Here is a 22,722-nt window from a genome sequence, read left to right on the forward strand (position 1 = left end):
GAATACAGATATAATTCGCTGCCCTCACTCTCCCAGGCAAGGAACACAACTTTGTCCCTACTAGCAGGAACAGAGAAAAAAACTGCTCCCATCCGGGCAAGAGCAAAGGAATAAAGCAGGATCCCACCGTTACCCAGGAAAGGTGCTGGCTGTGTAGCCGGAAGGTGCGAGTTTCCTTTCCACCTGCGGTTCCTACTCCATGAACACTGTGGCGGACAGGAAACAAAGGGAGCTCTGTAGGGCCCAGTGTGTCTCCTTCGCATAGAGTTGCATGCAGGGGGACACAACATCTGTATTCATGCACCCCAGTTCCTGCACGGCATGGACTTAACAGATCCCACTGTTGGAACGTAAAAAAAAAGCCTGCCAGGCAGGGCGGGGCACAACGCCAAAGTCAGTATCAGGGCCTAAGTCTCTTGAGTCACTGAATCCATGGCATCAGGAGAGCTTACCATATATATTTTTAAAACACTCTGAGCTTGAGCTGTATGCTTTTCAGCTGGAATTCAGCTGATATTTTTTAGGTCTCGCCTCGCTGGCGAGATTTAATGATATGGGGCTTTTTTAGTAAAGGGCATTAAGCCCTGCCCCTCTTTTCCATTGGCCGGCGTCACCATTTATGCTAAACGGTGGCCAGCCATTGGAAAAGAGCTCCTGGTGACGTATTCACTCGGCTTTTTTGGCCGTCCCATTTGGACGGCCTCGCCTGCTTTGCATTCGTCGCAAAAGGTTTGTTATCTTTATGGGGCCAAACACGTGGCCCCATAGAGACAAGTAACCTTTTAGCAGGCGAGGCCGTCCAAGTGGGACGGCAGAACAAGGCGAAGAAAACATCATGGCGAGCGCTTGCTTAGGAATGAAGGTGGCTTCCGGGCTGTTGTACCAGGTATGAGAAACCAAACACCGATGAGCGCCCACCGTGTTGCGGGGGCATAGAGTGGCAAACTGGTACCCCTGGGCTGTGGCCGGGCGGGTACCGATTCTCGCTGCTCCCGCCCTTCCTGCAAGGGGAGCTCGGATGGGTGCCCTGCAGCCCAAGGTACCCCCGTCCCCCGCAGATGCCCCAGTCCTGCCCCCGCCGCCGCCATGTTGTGCGCTAGGCGGGCTCGGATCAGAGGGAGGAGGAGCGCTCCCGGGATGACGCTTCCCAGGCTGCAGCACGGTACGGGAGGGCCCTGCTGCTGCCGAAGCCAAGAGTGCACCGGATAGGGAGGCACGGGGATACCCGGGACCGCCGGCTCCCAGACACTGACCTGGGCTGAGGCAGACCGGCAGGGATCGAGCATCGGAGAAGGGTCGGAGGGAGCGAGGGGATCCCGGAGCCTCCCCAGCACCAGCCGGGATAGGAGGTGAGCAGAACCCGCTGGGGGTTCGGAGAGCCCCCACCGGTATGGGCATGAGCCTCTCTGTGCCACCCCGTGGTGTTTTTATCTGCCCCTCCCCAGGACCAGTCTCATCCCTGATCCTTGCTGCATTCCCTTCAGTTGTGAACTGAGCAGGAGGCAGCCCATTGTGTTTTAATGCTGCACTGCACAGGGATTTTTTTTTTCAGAGGAAAATGGTTCAAAACGTGTGTTGGCGGGGATGGGAGGGGGTGTAGGCGCGCTCTGCAGTGTCCTGCTGACATGGTCCTACACTGTGCTCTACCCAGGAAGAGCCTGGGAAATCCAACAGGATGTGTGTGTGTATATGGGGAAGAGGTGGGGTGGTGGGACCAGTTCTAGCTTGAGATCGCCCCTTATTTCACAGGGTAGGGATGCACACACAGCGGGGGCAGTGCCAGCGCTTCTAACGGGAACTAACAGTTGCTTTGGACAGTTCTGGAAGGTGTAGCAGTGTTAATCTAGCCTGGGGTTATGGTTGGTGAGGTGCCAAGTATGCTAGGTGTGAGGTACCTGCAGCGCCTGCACACACACCCCAGCGCCAAGAAGTGTAGACATGTGTTCTTGGTCAGGACAGAGATTGGTTCCATGCCATCCTGGATGGGGCAGAAGGCAGGGGGCATTTGGAACGCCCCAAGACTAAACACGAATCTCAAGAATCTATAACTTTAAAGTAAAGCTATAATCTTGAGGTCTTTCTTTCTGGGTGAGCTGTATTTCATTACCACATTTAATTGTTGCTATGTTGTAGCTTTGTGTTTACCCAATTAAAATGTATTACTTCTTAATTACGCTGATCTCTTATGCACATTCGTAAAGTATGCACACTTATAAACTGTGCACATTGTGAGATGAGCAGTAAAACTTCGCGACAGATTAGATAACTTGCCCTCACGCCATGCTTTCAAACTGAAATATCCCCCTCAATAAAGAAAGCATTTTTAGGGGTGCCCGATGCCCGATTCATGTGTATTCTATATGAAGAGTTCAGGTCGTCATACATTGTCTAGGTGGTACTGCGGCCTGTGTGGCGATTTCTCACTTTTTATCCCCCCCTTCACCTGGAGTTACACGCTCCGATCGGTAAATCTTTGAGCCCTGTGTGCATGAAATTAAAGTTTTTTAAAAAAATGTTATTTTAAATTGGCTACGATGGTTGTAAAATCCTCACATCTGGCGGAGACATCAGAGCATACCAAAAAATATGTTATTTATTGCTTGAGTTGGGAGACATGCCATATGGATCTTTTACCATGCTGCCATAATGTTTTTAACTCTTCTGACCCAGAATGTTTTCCAACTGCACATCGCTGGACGAGTGCACCAAAACTTTTATGCAGCATGTTTCTTTTTAGAGCCACACCTTAAGGATTTGGCTAAATGGAAATGAATGAACCTTTTGGCGCTCTATTCTCTCAGGCATTCAGCTGTCTCCTAGTCAAACATTATCTGAAAGTATTATTCGTCGCATCAGAATATGCTGAATTCTGTTTTACTGCGCCAACAAGGCAGCCTCCACTGGGCCATGTTTGTATGCTCTGTACTTCTGTGACACCGCTCTGCTGTCTCCTGGCTTCACGAGAACTTACCTTCTGGTTTGTTTATAATTAGCTAGCTTGGTGGCAAGGTACTATGGGGAATATCAACAACAACCGGCGATAATTATCGCTAAGCGCTCCCAGCACTAGGATAATTATCGCCGGCTAGCGTGGATTTTTATCGCTGAGATAGCGTGCAATTAGCAACGCTTATCTCAAAAGCGATAAAAATCCTAGCGCTGTGGAAATATGGATTTTTCTGATCAGTTATGTCCCCTATCTTGGACCCCAACGGTTCCATGTATGAATCACAAGTACATGTATGTTCCCCCCAGTTCCAGTTATGAAGACGCAAATACATGTGCGTCCACCGTCAACATGTCCTCTGTCAGATCCGCCATGAATAGGCCGGATATTCCATTCCTAAGTATGAAAGGCCACCGACCTTATATGGCTCAGTTACTCCATTTTTGCAGTTCAGGCGAGTAGGCCCGATTCTGCCATCAAGCTTTTCTCTGCTCTCTGCCTCTGACAGCTTCAGTCTGAGCCTGCATCCGTGACCATGAACTTTGTCTCATTCTCTGCGCGGCTCACGAAGCCTGACATCAGCCCGCTGCCTGCCAAAAACTGTATTTCACCTTCGAGTTATCTGCCTCGCTCCTCAGCCGATGCATTCCTGTCTAGTAAGTTTAGGTAAACATTTCCTTCAGCTACCGAGCAAAGGGCCCGGCCTCTCTGTCTTTATGCAAGTAATTCATAGCCCTGTTACCATGGAAGGTTTCTGCCCCTTGCATCTCATATAGACACTTAGACGCTTGGGCACGCACACACAGTCAGTATAGAATAGATTTTGTCCAAGAGTCCTTCCTTTGTGGATAACATAGTTCTTTAAACATAGGATGTTAGATATGATTTGGGATTAGGTTGACTTGACCCCCCAGACTTCTTGTCTCCACATGTAGAGCTAAATGTCAAGTCCCCTTCACCCCCTAGTTGCACGTCAATCACACGTCATGCTGCTGCGCGCGCATCTATGCCAAGTATAATCTTATAGATCCACCTATATATGACATCATAACCAATTATGTTCCTTTTTACTCCTCATTACGCCCATTTTCGGTTACGCATGTGAATTATCATCTTCCTTATCAATTGTTACGCCTCCCGCATTTGTTTCATTGTAATGTATGTTCTATAAAAACAATTTCTTGTCAATAAAGTATGTACTTCACTTCCTGAACCTCCGTGGTGATGGAACTTGGAGCAACCGATTATAATCGACCATTGGAATAAAGCCCATTCCGAACCTCTAATACCACGGATTCTGCCTCTTATTTACTGAGCTATTTTATTATGTTTCTGTATCAAATTAAGTCCCGGTAATTAAATTATTTACCACATGAATGGCGCCCGAATAGGGACACTTTCTCATCTCACGCGCCGGCGGTGAGTTGCAGGCCCGGTCTCCTGCCACAGCTGGACAGACAATTACGCGTACCAGCAGGATTTCCTGTATCTCCCTCCGGTCAAGCGGGGGCGACTGAGGCTGCGATCAACACCCAGACGAGGCGGTGAGAAGTGCGAAGTATCCCGACCAGAGCCTAGCTGAGAGAGCAAGATCCGAGGTATACAGAGGCCCACCAGTTCCCGAAGTCCTGAGTCGAGTCCAGTTTCCGACGAGTCGAGTCGAGTCCAGTCCGGTTCAAGTTCAGTTCAGTTTCCGAGGCCTTCCGTTTCCGAGCTACCCGGTGAGTACCATTACTGGGGAGGCTTTCTGACGTGCACATAGTTTGTGCCGGTCAAGACGGGTTTGGGTACACAAATCCGGTCTGCACTGTTTTAGCAGTGTATCTGTACTGTTTAGCAGTATATCTAGTATATCAAGTGTATAAATTCAGAATAGTTCAGTTAATGTCGAGTATTATGTTTTAGTGATTAAGTTTTCCTTAGACTGTCATCATTATTGATTGTTCAGGTAAATGTTAAATGTTAAATGTTTTAAGTACGTTCTGCATATTGTGGTATGAATGACTGTTCATTATCGTGTTTACTGTATTAAGTTTGTTCAAAATCAAGTATCAGATCAGTTCTCAATATGCCGCTCTTTTCGAAACTAAGACAGATCACAACAAGAAAAGGGGTACTCGAAGAAGCCGTTCCTATTCCTCCTAGGGACACTCCAGGGTACTTCATGTATCATAAACATGGCTTAGATGCTATATTATTTCTTGATTTATGGGCAGACTACACCAAGGAATTACCAGAAAGTCAGAGGTGGCCCACAGCGGGAACCTGGGATGCAGAGTGCATCATGAAAGTAGAGGAAGAGTTATGGAAAAGGAAAGTCAGACAGTCACAGAAAGACGCCGTTGAGTTATGGCGTAAAGAATCTCATAGACGTACCGAAAAAGCCCTCCGACAGGAAGAGAGAAATAGAGAGAATTCAAATAAAGTACGAGAAAACCTATTAATTGAAGAAGGTACAAGAGTGAAATCAGAACAAGTAGACAGACAAAGAAATGCCCTTATGAATGGTATGTATCCCCTTCTGGCCGAAGGATTACCTAAGGCTACTCCAGAGATACCAAAAGACTTGCCACCCCCATTATTTCCAATAAAGGTACATCCTAAGGGGCATCCTAGAACCGCAGAAGATGTTTTTCTTTCCTCATATTTAGATGACGCAGCTCCCGAGTATGCTAATTCCGCCCCACATAGACCGCCTGACAGGGAGGTTCAACGTCAAGATCCAGTACCCGTATCTCTACAGCAACAAGTCCTGACACAAGTTCCGGCAAGCACATCTGTTTCCACCTCTGCTCTTACAGCTGCTTCTATAGCTGTGTCAACACCTATAGTTGCTGTGTCGCGTTCAACGAATCCTTTCACGCCCGATACCCCAGACGGGGCTACGGGAGGTGCTACCAACACTTTCTCTACGCCACCCAGAATAAATAAACTTACCTTTCAAGAGTCAGCACATTCACGTACCCCCAAACTCATAAACGCCCGTACGCTTAAGGAACTTCTTGTAGATTGTAGATATGACCCTGTGCCCGGCAAAGAGGACGAAATGATCATGGCATCATTACGTATCAGGCGAGCAGCAGTGTATTTAGGGAAGTTACCAGGAATGACTGCGCATCTAGATAATATATACCATTTTGTTCAAACAGGGCGAGATTCAGAATGTATTAACAGAGCTATGGAATACCAGAAAGTGGAGATACAGGGGGAACTGTTACGTTTCCTCATAAATTGTGTGATCAGAAATCAAGACCGACCGGGGGTAGACCCCGAAGCAATGCAAATTCTTACCAGATGGAGCCAGAATATATCAGAAGGAAGACATGATAAGCAAAATTGTATAATAGCCATGTGCCGAAAGATCCGTAAAGAAATAGAACGTTTACATGAAGAAAGATTAGCGGTAGACCAGTTCGAACAAGGCGAGGAAGAAGGATCAGGACTGCCCACGGGACAGTCAGACACCATAGCCTATGTAGGTAGAGGAAGATCTTGTAATAGTAATAGATGTCTTATTGACCCGATACGTCCGATATGTCCAGATAATAACAAGAATATCCGGAATTTCCAAACACCTATAATTAATATAAGGTCTAACGAGCATTCATTCCAAGCCGCTGACAAATTACTCCGAGAACGAAGGGGTTATCATTTTCTCGATTCTATGGATGAACAAGAATTAGCCAGGTCAGCTGTCCATTGGGTTGACAGTCCCGGAAAGTACAGTGATGATACAGTAGCACGCACGTTTTTGAATCTCACCCCAGATGAACAGCGTTTAGCTGGGATTTATATGATTCAACAACTCCTTACACTATATCAGAGTCAGCATTCGGACCCTGGTCCCTTGCCTGATATATTGACTGAATTACTCATGAATAGATGGAGAGGTTCAGGTGCTAAATTAATTAAAGAAATACTAGAATCAAGAAAGCAGTACATTCTTTTTGTATGTTCAGAACATGTCTCACTACCCATTAAGGAAAGAACCACGTATTACATGGACAGACAGAATCCTTTACGAGAAGTACACCCAATAAAGGGCGAGGACAATGAGTTTAAACGCGTATTTGTATATACGCCCATATCGAAAATAGAATTGTTAGAAATGAAGAAAATGGTACCCAGTCATGACAAAGACCCAGCGGGTTTTCACCGAGAAATTAAAGACATGTTACTCATGGGAGAGTATACCTATCCCGACATTATGACAATATTAAAGGTATTGATGCCTGCTGGCATTTACGAAAAACTCAAGGAAAAAGAGTGGGAGGTAGGAGACCAAAAGATAGAATGGTCAGCATTAGAAGCAGAAGAAAGGGCCCGAACTGCAGGAGCAGGACTTGGGGATAAAACTAAAGCGCTACCAGGTTTACTAGTACAGGTACTGCCACGTTTATTAACTACGAAAAAGGAAGATTGGGGTACAATTTCAGCCTGTAAACAAAAGCAAGATGAAGACACTAGTGATTACTATGCCCGATTTGAAAAATGTTTTGGTATAAATAGTGGCATAAAAGCAAGTAGCGAATCATATCCACACCTGTTTGTGACAAAATTAGTAGAGAATGCCTTGCCTCAAGTGAAGAATAGAGTACTAAAATTCGAGAGTACATGGCAAGGTAACACTCCATCACAAATGTTACAAATGTTACAGTACCATCACAATAGAATTAGAGAGGAACAAGAACATGAACACCGACGCATGAAAGACACGAAAATGAAAATGCTAGTTTCCCAGACAGTTCCAGCTGAAGGACATAAAAAGGGTATGACACATTCCGGTGATTCAGCAGGACCTGTAAAAGGGACATGCAATTACTGTAAAAAGCCAGGTCATTACGTACACGATTGTCCGGTTTTAAAACATAATATCGCCATAGGTAATACAAAAGAAAGACCACGGCCACCTAGACAGGATCAGAATGAACAAGGAGCCACGCAGCATGCACAGTCCATGCCAGCTCCACCACAGTCTATACAGTTTGTGCCAGCTGCACCAACGCTGCCTGTTGCTGCCACCCAAACCACGACACGACAACTGTACCAGACCGCACAGTATGACTACCCTGAGTATCAGCGATACGCATGAACCAGCCTAGAGAGGGAAGTTGACTTACCCCTTATCGAGATCCCAGTAGACCAAGAAGGACCTTATGTACATAGTGAATTATTAGGCCAAGACAGAAAATTTTTACTCGATACTGGGGCAAGTCGAACAACCATAAAACGTAGTGAAGTTCCAGGGGCACCCCTCTCAGGCTCACAGAATATTTCCCTTGGTTTTTCAGGAAAACCTATTGTTAATGAAGTGTCACAACCTCTTCCACTTACGATAGGACCTTTGACCCGAACTACAGATTTATTGCTTACTAAATCATGTCCAGAAAATTTGTTAGGAATAAAAACACTGAAAGCTCTAGGAGCTATAATATGTTGTTCTCCGGAAGGAGTAAGACTGTTTTTACGTGATTTTAAAGGTCACTATGTATCTAGAGACATGGATCCCCGACTGCAGACTTTACCTACACATCTATGGGCACAAGGCCCTACTGATGTTGGTTGCATGAATATTACACCATATCGAGTCACATTAAAGACAGGAGTGGTACTACCACGAATGCGACAATACAAGTTACCACCAGATGCTGTAGTGGCTTTGCTGCAAATCATTGACGAGCTCATTGCCCAAGGAGTAGTTGTGGAAACAGACTCCAATGTATGTAATTCACCGATAATTCCGATTCTTAAACGAACAGATCCGAAGGCCCCGCCAGTATATCGATTGGTTATTGATCTACGCGAATTAAACAAATGCATTGTGCCACAATTCCCTGTGGTCCCAGATATCTCGTCATTACTGACAGCTATTGATTCCGAAGCAACATTCTTTACTGTAATTGATCTCAAGAATGCCTTTTTCAGCGTCCCAATAGATCCGGAAAGCCAATATTTGTTCGGATTTAGTTTAAATGGACGTAGCTTTAAATTCTCCCGCGCACCTCAAGGATTCACAGAAAGCCCCAGCATCTATAGCCAAGCACTGAAACGAGAACTCGACAGTATCCACATGCCAGTTAACACTGCTTTGCTTCAATATGTCGATGATCTGCTGATCACCGCGAGAAGCGAACCGGAATGTGAGAAAGCATCACTGACAGTTTTACAATTTCTAGCCGAAAAGGGGCACAAGGTGTCCCCTTCTAAGCTGCAATTCTGTGTCCAGCGAGTTGTTTATCTTGGACACTCGCTGTCCAAGGAGGGAAGGCAGCTTACACCCGACCGCATTCAGTTAATAGCTAACATGCCAATACCCAAGACACAAAAGGAAGTACGAGCTTTCATAGGCCTCACTTCATACTGTAGGCAGTGGATCCCTCAGTATGCATTTCTAGCAAAATCGCTCATTCAGTTGACAACACAGGAGGCAGCCACATCGACTGTTCTCCCTTGGACTCAGGAACATACACAAGCTTTTGAAAGCTTAAAGAAAGCTTTATGTCAAGCACCTGTCTTAGCAACGCCATGTTACAGAAAACAGTTTACACTTTTTGTTACCGAACGCGAAGGTACTGCCTTGTCAGTACTCACACAGGAACAAGCAGGAGCACACAAACCATGTGCTTATTTTTCTAGTACATTAGATCCCGTAGCTCAGGCTTTGCCTGCATGCCTAAAATCAGTGGCAGCGACAGCTTTAGCAATCAGACAAAGCGATGCCATAGTGTTAGGACATCCATTGACAGTTCAAGTACCACACGCAGTAGAGGTTCTTGTAAATAGAACGCAAACACAACACTTGACTATAGCGCGACTTACAGGGTACGAGCTAACATTGTTTCAGCCACATATAGAAATCAGACGCTGTAACACATTGAATCCTGCCACACTTTTACCTGTAATCGGAACAGACCCACTAGCCCATGACTGTATTGAAGTTATTACAATAACGACGAAACCCAGACAAGACTTAACCGATGTCCCATTGTCAGACCCAGACCTGACGTTGTATGTAGATGGTTCATGTATGAGAACAAGTACAGGAGAGTTAGTGGCTGCTTACGCAGTCACAACAGACACTGAAATCATTGAAACAAATCGCATAAATACCTTGTCAGCTCAAGCCGCAGAGCTCATCGCTCTGACACAAGCCTGTATTCAAGCCACAAATAAAAAAGTCAACATATACACTGATTCACGTTATGCATTCGGAGTTGTACATGACTTCGGCGTGCTGTGGCGAGAGAGAGGTTATTTAACTTCCCACGGTGCCCACATTCAGCACGGACCCCTCATTCATGCCTTATTAGATGCGATACATCTACCCACTGCAATAGCAATCATGAAATGTAAAGCTCATACGAAAGTTACTGATGTCATTTCTCAAGGCAATGATCTAGCCGACAGAACAGCTAAACAGACCGCTCAAACTCAAACATCCGACATGACAAAGACAATAGTCCTGACGCCGACACACTGTATGACAGTTAAAGATCCTACTCTTGACGTAATTGACATACAGACACATGCTACACCAGACGAAGTAAAGAAATGGACCGAATTAGGAGGGATTCAAACGGATCAAGGATGGATGATGAAGGAAAAATCTGTGTGGTTCCTTCCTGATTCAATGGTCCAAGTTATAATTAACACTATACATAGCCCAGCCCATCTAGGAGAAAAAGCTATGCTAGATAGCATTCAACACATTTGGTTCAATAAACATTTGCGAGCAGCAGCCAAACAAAAAGTTCGTACCTGTATGATCTGTTGCCAGTTCAACCCAGGAAAAAGCGTTCCCGTAGAACGGGGTGGATTTCATCCTCCTGATCACCCTTTTGAAGTCCTACAGATGGATTATATCCAGATGGAACGATGTCGAGGATTCAAATATGTTCTCGTAGTTGTTTGTGCTCTTTCCCGTTGGACGGAGGCATACCCGGTTTCAGATTACACTGCCCCGACTACTGCCAAACAGTTGGTTCGAGAATTCTTCCCACGATACGGTTTACCACGTGTTGTTCACTCAGATAACGGCCAGCCGTTCTCATCCGAATTAATGAAACATGTTTCACTTTTGTTAGGTTATCAGTGGAAATTCCACTGTGTCCGACACCCTGAGGCAGCAGATCTCGTAGAAAGACATAATCAGACCCTGAAAATTAGATTGTCCAAAATATGCAGGGAGAAAGGTGTCGACTGGGTAGTAGCACTACCAGTTGCACTCTTTTACACAAGAATGGTAGCACACTCTCGAACAGGGCTATCCCCGTATGAAGTGATCTTCGGCAGACCACCAAATATGTGGGGGACGCCTATGCCACGCAAAATAACTGATATTGACTGTAATATGCTGACAGATTACTTGGCTTCCTTGATGTCTGCACTACAATCTTGTCGTTCACAGGTAGCTGCAGCTTTTCCTGACAACACTGAGGTGAAACCCCATGACGTAGTTCCGGGAGACTTGGTCCTCGTGAGGAACTTTGATCGAAAGACTCAGCTGGAACCTAGGTGGAGGTCACCTCAGCTGGTGTTGCTCACCACAACAACAGCCGTGAAGATCGAGGGCAGGAAAGGCTGGATTCATTCAAGTCATATCAAGAAATTTCATGGACTACCAGCAGATGTGAATACCCCACCTCGTGTGTCTTCACCCATTGACTCAAAACTTCCTTTTGTTGAAAAAAGTAGTTCTGAACTTTATAAACTAAAGCTTAGGTCCAACCAGTCGAGCAATTTGATTGTTTAAGTCCTCTCCTAGGTGAAGCGGTTGAATTGTCTCTGACATGTATCCCTTGGACCTGAATAGAGAAAGCACCCGAAAAATGTTGGAACGACAGGCGTACTGTAAATCACTGCGTAGTCATTGCATAGTGACGTTATTAATTTTGTTTTTCTTGAGTCTTTTAATAATTACTGCAAGTATATTGTTGCACATATATTATCCTATTTCTAGACATGTTTACAATGTTACTGCTGAACATTCTTTTAGTGAATTACCTCCGCTTGAGTTGTCTTATAGATTTGCGCTGCGCAATAACACTTTCATCAGTATGTTACATCATTCCCATCAGGTTAGCAATGCTACAAATTGTTGGATATGTGGCCGACTCCCTCCCTACCAGAATTATAAAGGAATTTTACCTCTCTTTCCATACCCGTTCACACACAACGGCTCCTGTGGAGCATGGTTTAGTTTAATTAATTCTCTAGATTCGAATTCTGCAGTTTATCAAGATAACTGGGTATGGGGAAATTTGAACCTAGTTTTGCTTAAGGTCTGCTACCCTAACAAGGAGGGACTTCCCCAGAGAACAGGAACTGATCTAGAAAATGAAGTGTATGGATTAGGTAATTTCACGCTTAATCTTATGATCCTAAATGTCGAATCCGAAGCTACTCCAATTTTGCCCGCTATGTCAATATTTCCAGTAAAGGGTGAACTATGTGTAAGAAAAAATGGTTCCATACATATGGGCCATAGTAAATGCACCACTGTAGTAGAATTTAGTGATCAAGGCAAGTCTACATTTAGAGCTTCCCGCCATTCTTATTTCATATGTGGTCAGACGGCATATGTACGTTTGCCTCTAGACTGGGATGGTACTTGCTACATTAGATTCCTTTTGCCACCTGTTTTCCTAGCTCCTCCTGATTATCACAGAAACACTCATTTAGTAAATAATAGAGTAAGGAGAGATCTCCCGATAGTCGATTACACTGAAACAGCATGGGAAAAATACACAGATTTCAATAAAGGTCTCTTTCCCTATATAGGTACTGTTACTAATAGTAAGCTGATACGTAGATTAACTAGAACCCTTGAAGCAGTAGTGAACGAAACTATTTCCGCTTTAGGCAATTTAACAGAAGAGCAGTCTGCTATGCGGATTGTTGTGCTTCAAAATCGTCTTGTCCTTGACGTCATCCTGGCTGATAGGGGCGGAGCTTGTAGGGTCATCGGATCAAGCTGTTGCATTTTCATACCAGAAAATTCGCCATCTGCATATAAAGCCATAACTCGCCTTCATAAGATTGTAAGCCAGATACACCAGAACCCAGGCACCTGGACTTGGTCCGGTTGGTTTTGGAGTGTATTATCTACCTTTGGATGGAAGGTCCTATCTTTCCTAGGTATTGGCCTTCTCATACTATTCAGTTGCTGTCTATGTCTACAATGTGGACCAGCGATCTGTGGTCTGTGTGCCACATCGTGTATTCCACCACCAGAATTTCATTCATCACGGAAGAAGAAAGAAGAACAAATGATGCTATATGAACAGATCAATGGATTGATGAAGATTGATATCTCTTAACGGGCAAGTAGGGGACAAGGAGGGAATGTGGAAATATGGATTTTTCTGATCAGTTATGTCCCCTATCTTGGACCCCAACGGTTCCATGTATGAATCACAAGTACATGTATGTTCCCTCCAGTTCCAGTTATGAAGACGCAAATACATGTGCGTCCACCGTCAACATGTCCTCTGTCAGATCCGCCATGAATAGGCCGGATATTCCATTCCTAAGTATGAAAGGCCACCGACCTTATATGGCTCAGTTACTCCATTTTTGCAGTTCAGGCGAGTAGGCCCGATTCTGCCATCAAGCTTTTCTCTGCTCTCTGCCTCTGACAGCTTCAGTCTGAGCCTGCATCCGTGACCATGAACTTTGTCTCATTCTCTGCGCGGCTCACGAAGCCTGACATCAGCCCGCTGCCTGCCAAAAACTGTATTTCACCTTCGAGTTATCTGCCTCGCTCCTCAGCCGATGCATTCCTGTCTAGTAAGTTTAGGTAAACATTTCCTTCAGCTACCGAGCAAAGGGCCCGGCCTCTCTGTCTTTATGCAAGTAATTCATAGCCCTGTTACCATGGAAGGTTTCTGCCCCTTGCATCTCATATAGACACTTAGACGCTTGGGCACGCACACACAGTCAGTATAGAATAGATTTTGTCCAAGAGTCCTTCCTTTGTGGATAACATAGTTCTTTAAACATAGGATGTTAGATATGATTTGGGATTAGGTTGACTTGACCCCCCAGACTTCTTGTCTCCACATGTAGAGCTAAATGTCAAGTCCCCTTCACCCCCTAGTTGCACGTCAATCACACGTCATGCTGCTGCGCGCGCATCTATGCCAAGTATAATCTTATAGATCCACCTATATATGACATCATAACCAATTATGTTCCTTTTTACTCCTCATTACGCCCATTTTCGGTTACGCATGTGAATTATCATCTTCCTTATCAATTGTTACGCCTCCCGCATTTGTTTCATTGTAATGTATGTTCTATAAAAACAATTTCTTGTCAATAAAGTATGTACTTCACTTCCTGAACCTCCGTGGTGATGGAACTTGGAGCAACCGATTATAATCGACCATTGGAATAAAGCCCATTCCGAACCTCTAATACCACGGATTCTGCCTCTTATTTACTGAGCTATTTTATTATGTTTCTGTATCAAATTAAGTCCCGGTAATTAAATTATTTACCACAGCGCTAACTGCCTAACGTGAGATTATCGCTGGAAACCCAGCGATAATCTTACAAAATGTGGCATTAGCTTGTTGATAGGGCCTCACAAACATAGCCATGATATCCACCCTCCATAGGATATCATGGCTAAGTCAGTCCTGAAACAGGCGTAAGGAAAGTAGCCATAACCGGGGTTATCGCTACTTTTCTTGCCGCTATGCTTCATAGCGTGGGGCTTGATGATAGGAGAAATGTCGAATAGCGACATTTCTCCTGTCATGTTAGGTCAGGAACGCCCACTTTGCATCTCATTAGAGATGCAAAGCTGGGCGTTAAGATTTCGTGTGCTAAAGCAAGGTTTCACGCGTTAGCATGACCTTGCTAATTAGGCGATAAAATTATCGCCACTTTTCAGCCGAAAACGGCCGCAAAAGCAGCGATAATTTTCTATCACCTTGTTGCTGATATGCCCCAAGTATGTGTTGGTGTCTTCATGGAAATTGCGATGAATCCCAAAGCAAGATCCTGCAACGCCTCTTTACTCTAGTTCACACATGAACTGAGGTATGTCTCTCGGAAATATGCTTTGTCTTTGGGGATGGCGGCAGGGGTCGGCTGGGCATATCTGCCCCTTAGTGGTGCAAACTGAAACCTCGCACCAGAACGTAGAACATGAACTTTACAAAGTCGTTAAATTCCCTTGGTCGTGCGCATCAGGGTGCAAGGCTTCCCACAAAATGAAGTTGTCTTGATTATGTCTTTGGTACAAAGTTGATATTCTTAACAGTACTCATTTTTATTAAGCTCAAAAGGCTGAGAAACTTCAATATTCTAACTCGTCATCTTAAATTAAGGCCAAGTGTACGTGAAGTGCCCCGGCCATCCAACCACTCTCCTCTTACAGTCCACAATCATTTTTAATAGATTATTTTCCCATTTGAATATATGTTGCTCGTTACATCTCATCTTTTACTGTTGTATTTACATGTTGAAATGGTTACAAGTATCCTGAGGGTTCATCAAAATGTATTTATCATTTAAACCTTTAATGAAATGTAAATGTTTTTTAGCTTTCTGGGGCCACATAGGCATGGAAAGTTGACAGTAACAAATTAAGGGGCATATTATCAAGCACGGCGTTAAAATTATCTCCGCTTTAGCGGCAGAAAACTGCCGCTAAAGTGGCGATAATGGGCTTGATAATATGCCGCAGAGAATTCCCATAGAAGCCCATGTTGACACCAGAACATGGGCTTCTATGGGAATTCTCAAGGGCATATTATCAAGCCCATTATCGGTGCATTAGCGGCAGTTGTCTGCCGCTAAAGTGGCGATAATTTTAACGCAGTTTCTTGATAATATGCCCCAAAATCTCTGCAAGTGGCTAAATGAATAAGAAATAGTTGCAATTTTTTTCTCCATTTTTTCGGAGTTTTATATAGCGCAAACTCGACCCGAAAGTATCTGAGCCTTTACATGAGCAGCAGTTGCGTTACAGATGACGAACACGTTCACTTAGTTAGGCACAGGCAGATCAAGGGGCATATTATCAAGACAGGCGATAAAATTATCGCCGCTTTAGCGGCAGCAAACTGCCGCTATAACGGTGATAATGGGCTTTATAATATGCTCTATGGAATTCCACTTGAAGCTCAGGTTTGATCTCCTTCACATCTAACATGGGCTTCAATTGGAATTCCATAGAGTATATTATCAAGCCCATTATCGCCGTTTTAGCGGCCGTTTTCTGCCTTTTATCGCCTGTCTTTATAATATGCCCCTAAGTGATTTGTCCATAATCACTGGATGTTGAGCGACCCTGCCGAGACTCGAACTCCGTTCCCCAGCTTTGAGGCTAGCTGTTAGGCCACATCCTTTCGAAGAATAACTGATCTCCCAAATTAAATTGTGACTGACCTGTGTTTGACTAGTTGTACATTACCAGCCTGCGTTTCAAACCTCCCAGTAAATGGCGTAGTCTTGAGTATCCTGCTTTTCTGAATGTCGGGTTCCGATGGAGAATTGCGTTACCTGCCAGTTAAGTCAAATATGGGTGATTTCTTTTGGCTCTAGCTGGAAAAGGAGATTCGCACTTGTAGTGGCTGATTTGTATAAAGTAAAACCAGAAAAACTGGATCCATTGCAGCTTCCCCACTTAAATTGTGTGATCTTAAGCACATATTTTAATTCACAAAATTCGTTTTGCGTCATTACCCTGTGTGAAAGCACTTTCCCATATGTATGTTCAGAATACCAGCTGTACGAAAACCTATTGAAACCTTGAGACACTTATGGGTGAGCAGTCGTGCTTAATTGACTTTTGAAATGCTCGGCTCGTGCACGGGCTCGAAGAGCCGAGCCGACCCTTGGCTCGGCTTTCCGTGTTAACTTGTTGGCTCGCCCGCTTCTACTTATCACAGCGCACTTTGTAGCACTTACTGAACACACACGGCACTAACCGGCACAGACCCCCTGCTTATAAGCACGCCCCACACACACACAGAGCCCCGCCTTTTGGTACTCACCAGCAATGCCCTCCCTGCCTGTAGTGTCCAAGCCACAGAGGACACAGACGCAGGGTCAGGATTCTCTCAACTTTCTTTATTGCTACCTTCCTTAATCAAATCCTTCTCACTACTGCCCTTCCCCAGGGCAGGACTCCGCTTCCTCCCTTATCCCAACCTCAACCCGCCTCCTCAGTGAGGAGGTCCTAGTGCCCAATGTTTGAATGCAATACTACATCTCCCCCTTTCTTAATAAAATGAGTTAGTTCAATCTTTTCAATAGATAACCCAAAAAAAATGTCACATAGTTACAGTTCTTCAATCAGACGACTCGGTCAGGTTCTCCTCCATCAGGGATCGCTCTCGATGGCTGGTCACTGGTTTCAGTTACACTAAGTCTCGTTTCTCCAGTGGCAGGACCATTGAGTAATTCTTTAACTTTAGGACTGCACTTCTGAAAGTGCGCCACATTCCTGGTGATTCTCTTCTCATCCGATTCAGCAGTGATCATGGTTCCCTTTTGTTTGGTGACTACTAGTGGAGTTTCATGATAACGACAATCGGTTTTCTTTTGCTGTTCTTGTTTCACTAGTACCCAGTCACCTTCGTGAATCAAGGACGGTGCAGCTCTTCTACGACGATCTGCATACTTCTTCATTCTCTCCTTCTTGAGTCGGTCAGTGCCAGCTATGTCATCTGGGTCAGAGTCGTGGGATACTGCTCCATCATTCCAGTCAACCATGGGTATTCTGTTGCGCACCGGCCGGCCCAGCATTAGGGTCGCGGGGCACTTACCAGTAGTGGAATGAGGCGTGTTTCTATAAGCTCGCAGGACTTCATTTAGGACCATTTGAGTGTCTTGCCGCGACACTTCAGCCTGCTGAATGGCTTTCTTTAATGTAGACATAAATCTCTCAATCATTCCATTGGCCTATGGCCACAGAGGTGTAATTTTGCGATGCTTGAAGTTGAGATGCTTGGCAAAGTCCGCAAAATCTTGACTGTTGAACGGAGGCCCATTATCCGTTTTCACTATTTTGGGAATGCCCCAGGCGGCGAACACTTCATCCAAGACAGGTATTGTGCTGGACGCTTTTGTTGACGCAATGAGTTGTGCGATCGGAAAACGTGAGTACTCGTCCATGATAACCAGGATATATTGTCCAGATTTAAATGGCCCAAAGAAGTCTACAGCAATATGCTGCCACACACCCTCCGGCAATCAGGACATTTGCAGTGGTGCGGGAGGATCAGGTCGACTGACCAGTTGACATTGGGGACAGTCCTTCAATGTGAGCTCTACCATTTGGTCTAGCACTGGAAACCATACCCGTTTCCTCAGTGCTCTCGTGGTGGCCACAATGCCTCTGTGGCCTTCATGTGCCAGATTGATAATGCCTTGCCGTAAATGTTTCGGGATGACTATTCGATTGTCTCGTAAGAGCAGGCCATTTGTGGCTACTGACAGTTCCTCCTTCACGTGCTTGAAAGCGGCAAGTTCATGTCTGTCAACTACGCTGTTTGGAGTGTTGACATCTAAGTGTCTCTAGTCATTGTTTTGTATACGGCGCTTTACGTCTTGCAGAGTGACATCTTCAAGAGTGGCATCTAAGATGGCTTCCAGCGGGACTGCCGGTGGTCGGGCCTGATCCACCACAAAGCATATGTATTCCTCGGTTACAGACGATCTGCACTTGGTTGTCTCTTTGGGGTGCCTTGACATGTAGTCAGCAGGGTTTTCTGCTTTTCCGGGCTTGTGCACAATTGTGTAAGTGTATTCTTGGAGGCGAAGGGCGCAACGTTCTATTCTCGGTGGCATCTTAGCTCGAGGATTGCCAAAGATGGTGATGAGGGCCTGATGATCGGTGATTAATGTGAAATGTTTTCCATATATGAAGATGTGAAAATGTTCACAGGCCCAAACAACAGCCAAGCTTTCTTTTTCGGGCTGTGAATATGCTTTCTCTGTCTCATTCAGGCTTCTGCTGGCATAGGCAATTATGTATCGTTGGTCCCTTTCAGAGTCATATTGAGCTAGAATGGCTCCCAGCCCCACGGGACTGGTGTCTACGGTGATTTCGGTCTTTTTCTTCGGCTCAAAATAAGCCATGTTGTCGGCTGACTCCACAGCCGCTTTAATTTCATTGAAGGCTTGTTCACATCCCGCCGACCACTGGAATGGTTGACCTTGTTTTGTGAGTTGTCTCAGGGGATAGCTGATGGTTGCATAGTCTTGGATATACCGGGCACAGTAGCTGGCCATTCCTAAGAAGGAGCGAACATCTCCTGCATCCCAAGGGCTGGGGGTGTCATTCAACGCAGCCACTTTGTCTGGATCTGGTCTCATTCCCGCCTGGGAGAAGATATGGCCAAAGAACTTCAACGTGGACTTATGGAACTCCCACTTGGCTTTATTTAACGTGAGGTTGGCTTCCATTAGTGCATGACAGACTCGTTCTAGAGCGGTGTCGTGTTCTTGTGTTGTGGACCCATAAACCAGGATGTCATCACTGTAGGTTAGGGTTATTGGGGATGTGAGGATTCATTTTTCTAATGGCTTCTTGAAAGATTTCAGCAGCAGAAGACACTCCAAAACTGAGTCTCTTGTACCTGGAGAGACCAATGTGGGTTGAGAAAGTTGTGATGTAACGCGACTGCTCGTGTAACTCTAGTTGGTGGTAACCTTTATAGAGATCCAGTTTGGAGAATATCTTTGCTCCGTTGAGTGAAGCAATCATGTCACTGATTTGTGGCCCGGGGTGTCTTTCTCTTTCAATGGCGGTGTTAGGCGCCCTCATATCAACACACAGACGGACTTTGTCAGGTTCACCTTTTTTCGGCACGACGACTACTGGAGAAACCCAGGGTGTAGGTCCATCTGTCCTTTCAATGATGTCAGCTTTGAGCAGATCCTGTAGCTCCTGTTCGACTGCTTGTTGGAGATGAAAGGGGAACAGCCGATGGTGTTGAGCTACAGGATTTATTTGTTCGTTAATGTGTAATCGAATTTGACAATGAGCCATCTTTCCCATGCCAGCAAATAGCTTTGGAAATTTTTGAGCCACATCAAGTTCGTCATCAACCTTGTACAAAATGTCCACTAGTCTTAGCCACTCAGCAGTCGGAAGACTCAGAAGGCAATCAGCCTCTGGCCCTTTAATGACATGGATGTAGGCAGGAATTGTGCGATCTTGATACGTGAGGTGCGTTGAGAACTTTCCCAAGCAAGAGAGTGGCTTTTTGGACATCCAAGTGTAAACTCTCACATGAGCAGGGCTTAGTTGCGGTGGTGACTTCATCCTCTGATATTCTGACACTGGTATATAATTGAGAGAAGCTCCGCTGTCCATCACAAATTTGGTCCAGTGCGTGCCGATTTGGATGCTGAGCCGAGGATATTTCTTCTCGAGATGACCTTTCCTGATCTCTCTGTTTGTCTTTTCTGTAGGTTCCACATACGTTCTCGAAGTGGTTCTCCCCCCACACTTCCCGCATTTCTGACCCATAGTGGGGCACCCGTCCGTGTGGGGAAAATCATAGCCACACCGATAACATTTGAGATGACGCTCCCGCCGTCTGTTATTTCGACTTGAGCAACGACGTCGTCGGTTCACAGGTTGCTGCTGCATCTTGGACCGGGTTGACCTCGGCTTCGCTGGAGAATATCTGCGTGTGTTGCGAGATTGATGCCTGAAAGCTTGTTCACGCTTTCCATTTCTCCCTGCTTCCATCTTTTTGGCAAGCTCTTCAGCCTGATCATGCACCCGTGTCATCTCCTCAATTTCGTCCAGCGAATAGCTTTTCTTTAACAGTTTCCGTCTTAGTGATTCGGGCTGACAGCCTTCAATAACCCTCTAACAAAGAAGGTATGCAGTTCCTAATACACAGGTAGGTTATGTAAATGTAGAGTGAACTCTAGTAAATATTAGAGTGTAAGAGGGGAGAAGAAACTTCTCCTAGTGTGAATCCCGGACCGGCGACGTGGGGTAGGTCTACCACCACCTCCGTTTTTTGGAACCGACACTACAACTTAGTGTCTCTACTAGCTGGATCTGAAACACCAATGCCATGACCCTAATGGGTTATGTTTTTTGAGTTACAGTTACCACACTTTCTTTGGGTGCTGTAAGGGTGGTCAATAGTATACTTTACCGCAGACCACCACCACTTAAGTGTAGGTAGTTATTCTGGTCCTGATGAATTGCCGTCTAAATTGACTACAAGGCAAGAAACATGTTGACCATCTGACAGACGCTACTAACCAGCATCCTTGTAGTTGGTTATAGCGTTGGTTTGTCTTATTATTTTTAATTAGGGTTGGGGCCACGTTCATTAAAATATTTCTGAGTGGACCACCTCCCCTATTTTAGATTCTTCACACACACATCACTATCACCTACACCAATTTTAGGGCCCTCACTTGCACTTCACCAATCGGCTTCTGGAAAAAAGATCTCCGCCAGGAAGGCCCCTACTTGGGTGCCGATCGGGGATTGCAGCGCCGCCCCGATAAGGAGCAGACCCGATGATGAAGCATGACACCTAGCTGGCTGGGTGTGTGAGGGTCTTATTCCAACTAGGAGAAGTTTCTTCTCCCCTCTTACACTCTAATATTTACTAGAGTTCACTCTACATTTACATAACCTACCTGTGTATTAGGAACTGCATACCTTCTTTGTTAGAGCTCTATTTACGGACCTGTATGCTGGACCTGGTTAAATAATTGTCCATCCATCCCCCCCTTTTGAAATAGCCTTCAATAACCCTCAGACGAAGGGCATCTTCGGTCGAGAAAGAGTCAAACTCGCAGTAGCGTGCCAGACGTCTAAGGCGTGTGATGAAAGCGCACATGGGCTCTTCTTTTTCTTGAGCCGCCAGGTTAAACGTGTATCTCTCATAATCAATTTTCTTTTTGTGCAAGAATTTCCGGTTCAAGGCTTCACACACATCAGAGTAAGATGCCACATCGGCTGCAGGTAGTTTCTTTATGATTTGGCCGACATCTTTTCCTATTAAATTACGTAGTGCTATCAGCTGTTGACCGGCGTCCGTCACGTGCAAACCCGTCATGAAGTCTTCAAAATCCTCAAGCCACTCCTTCCAACGAAGACCCATACCTCCTCCCGTTTCGAGGACCAAAGGTTCAGGTGGACGCAGAAACGACACTCCAAGCCCCCCCATATGTCCAACATTGGCTTGCGCCGGACCTGCTTGAGGAGGTGGTGTAGTAGACATGGTGATGAAGCGGCCTTTCAGTTGACTTTACCAATGTTTGATGATTTTCAGACTTTTCAGTTGAATTTATCAATGCTTGATGAATTTCAGGTTATTCAGTTACATTAACCAATGCTTGATGTCTTTTAGGCTTTTTTCAGTTGAATTTACCAGTGCAGGATGCTTTTTTTTTTTTTATGAACTTCGCCTGACTTCAAAATGGCCGCCGGGACTTCCTCGCAGGGGATTGAAGCAGGCGCCTGACTTAAAGATGGCTGCCATGAACTCTTGCGCCCCACGAGATTTGGCCTTTCACACACCGGCAGCAGCTCCTCAAGCAACCGGACCTCCCCCAGCAGCCGAACACGAAGGAAGGCACTCACCCACAGGTACTGGAGCTCAGCAACACGCGACTGGGGTGGGCACCCAGATCGCTTTTACATGCAGTAAACGTGGGACCTCCACGCTGCTCCAACGTCGGGGGGCTCACAGGTGTCCCTCACTCCTTCTACGCTACTCCAAAGTCGGGGGGCTCTCAACTACCCCTCAGTCCGTCAGCGAGCCAGACATGAC

General features: G+C 45.5%; 1 long non-coding RNA gene across 1 annotated transcript in view; it reads left to right on the forward strand.

The window, feature by feature from the left end:
* Positions 1-1,134: 1,134 nt before the first annotated feature.
* LOC146866988 (uncharacterized) overlaps positions 1,135-22,722 on the forward strand; it is a 145,975-nt gene continuing 124,387 nt past the window's right edge. The window contains exon 1 of the long non-coding RNA XR_014966026.1: positions 1,135-1,349. This is a non-coding gene — a long non-coding RNA (uncharacterized LOC146866988). The remainder of the gene's footprint in view (positions 1,350-22,722) is intronic.

Source organism: Triturus cristatus, chromosome 1_2 (genome assembly GCF_964204655.1).
Source record: "Triturus cristatus chromosome 1_2, aTriCri1.1, whole genome shotgun sequence".
Taxonomy (NCBI): domain Eukaryota; kingdom Metazoa; phylum Chordata; class Amphibia; order Caudata; family Salamandridae; genus Triturus; species Triturus cristatus.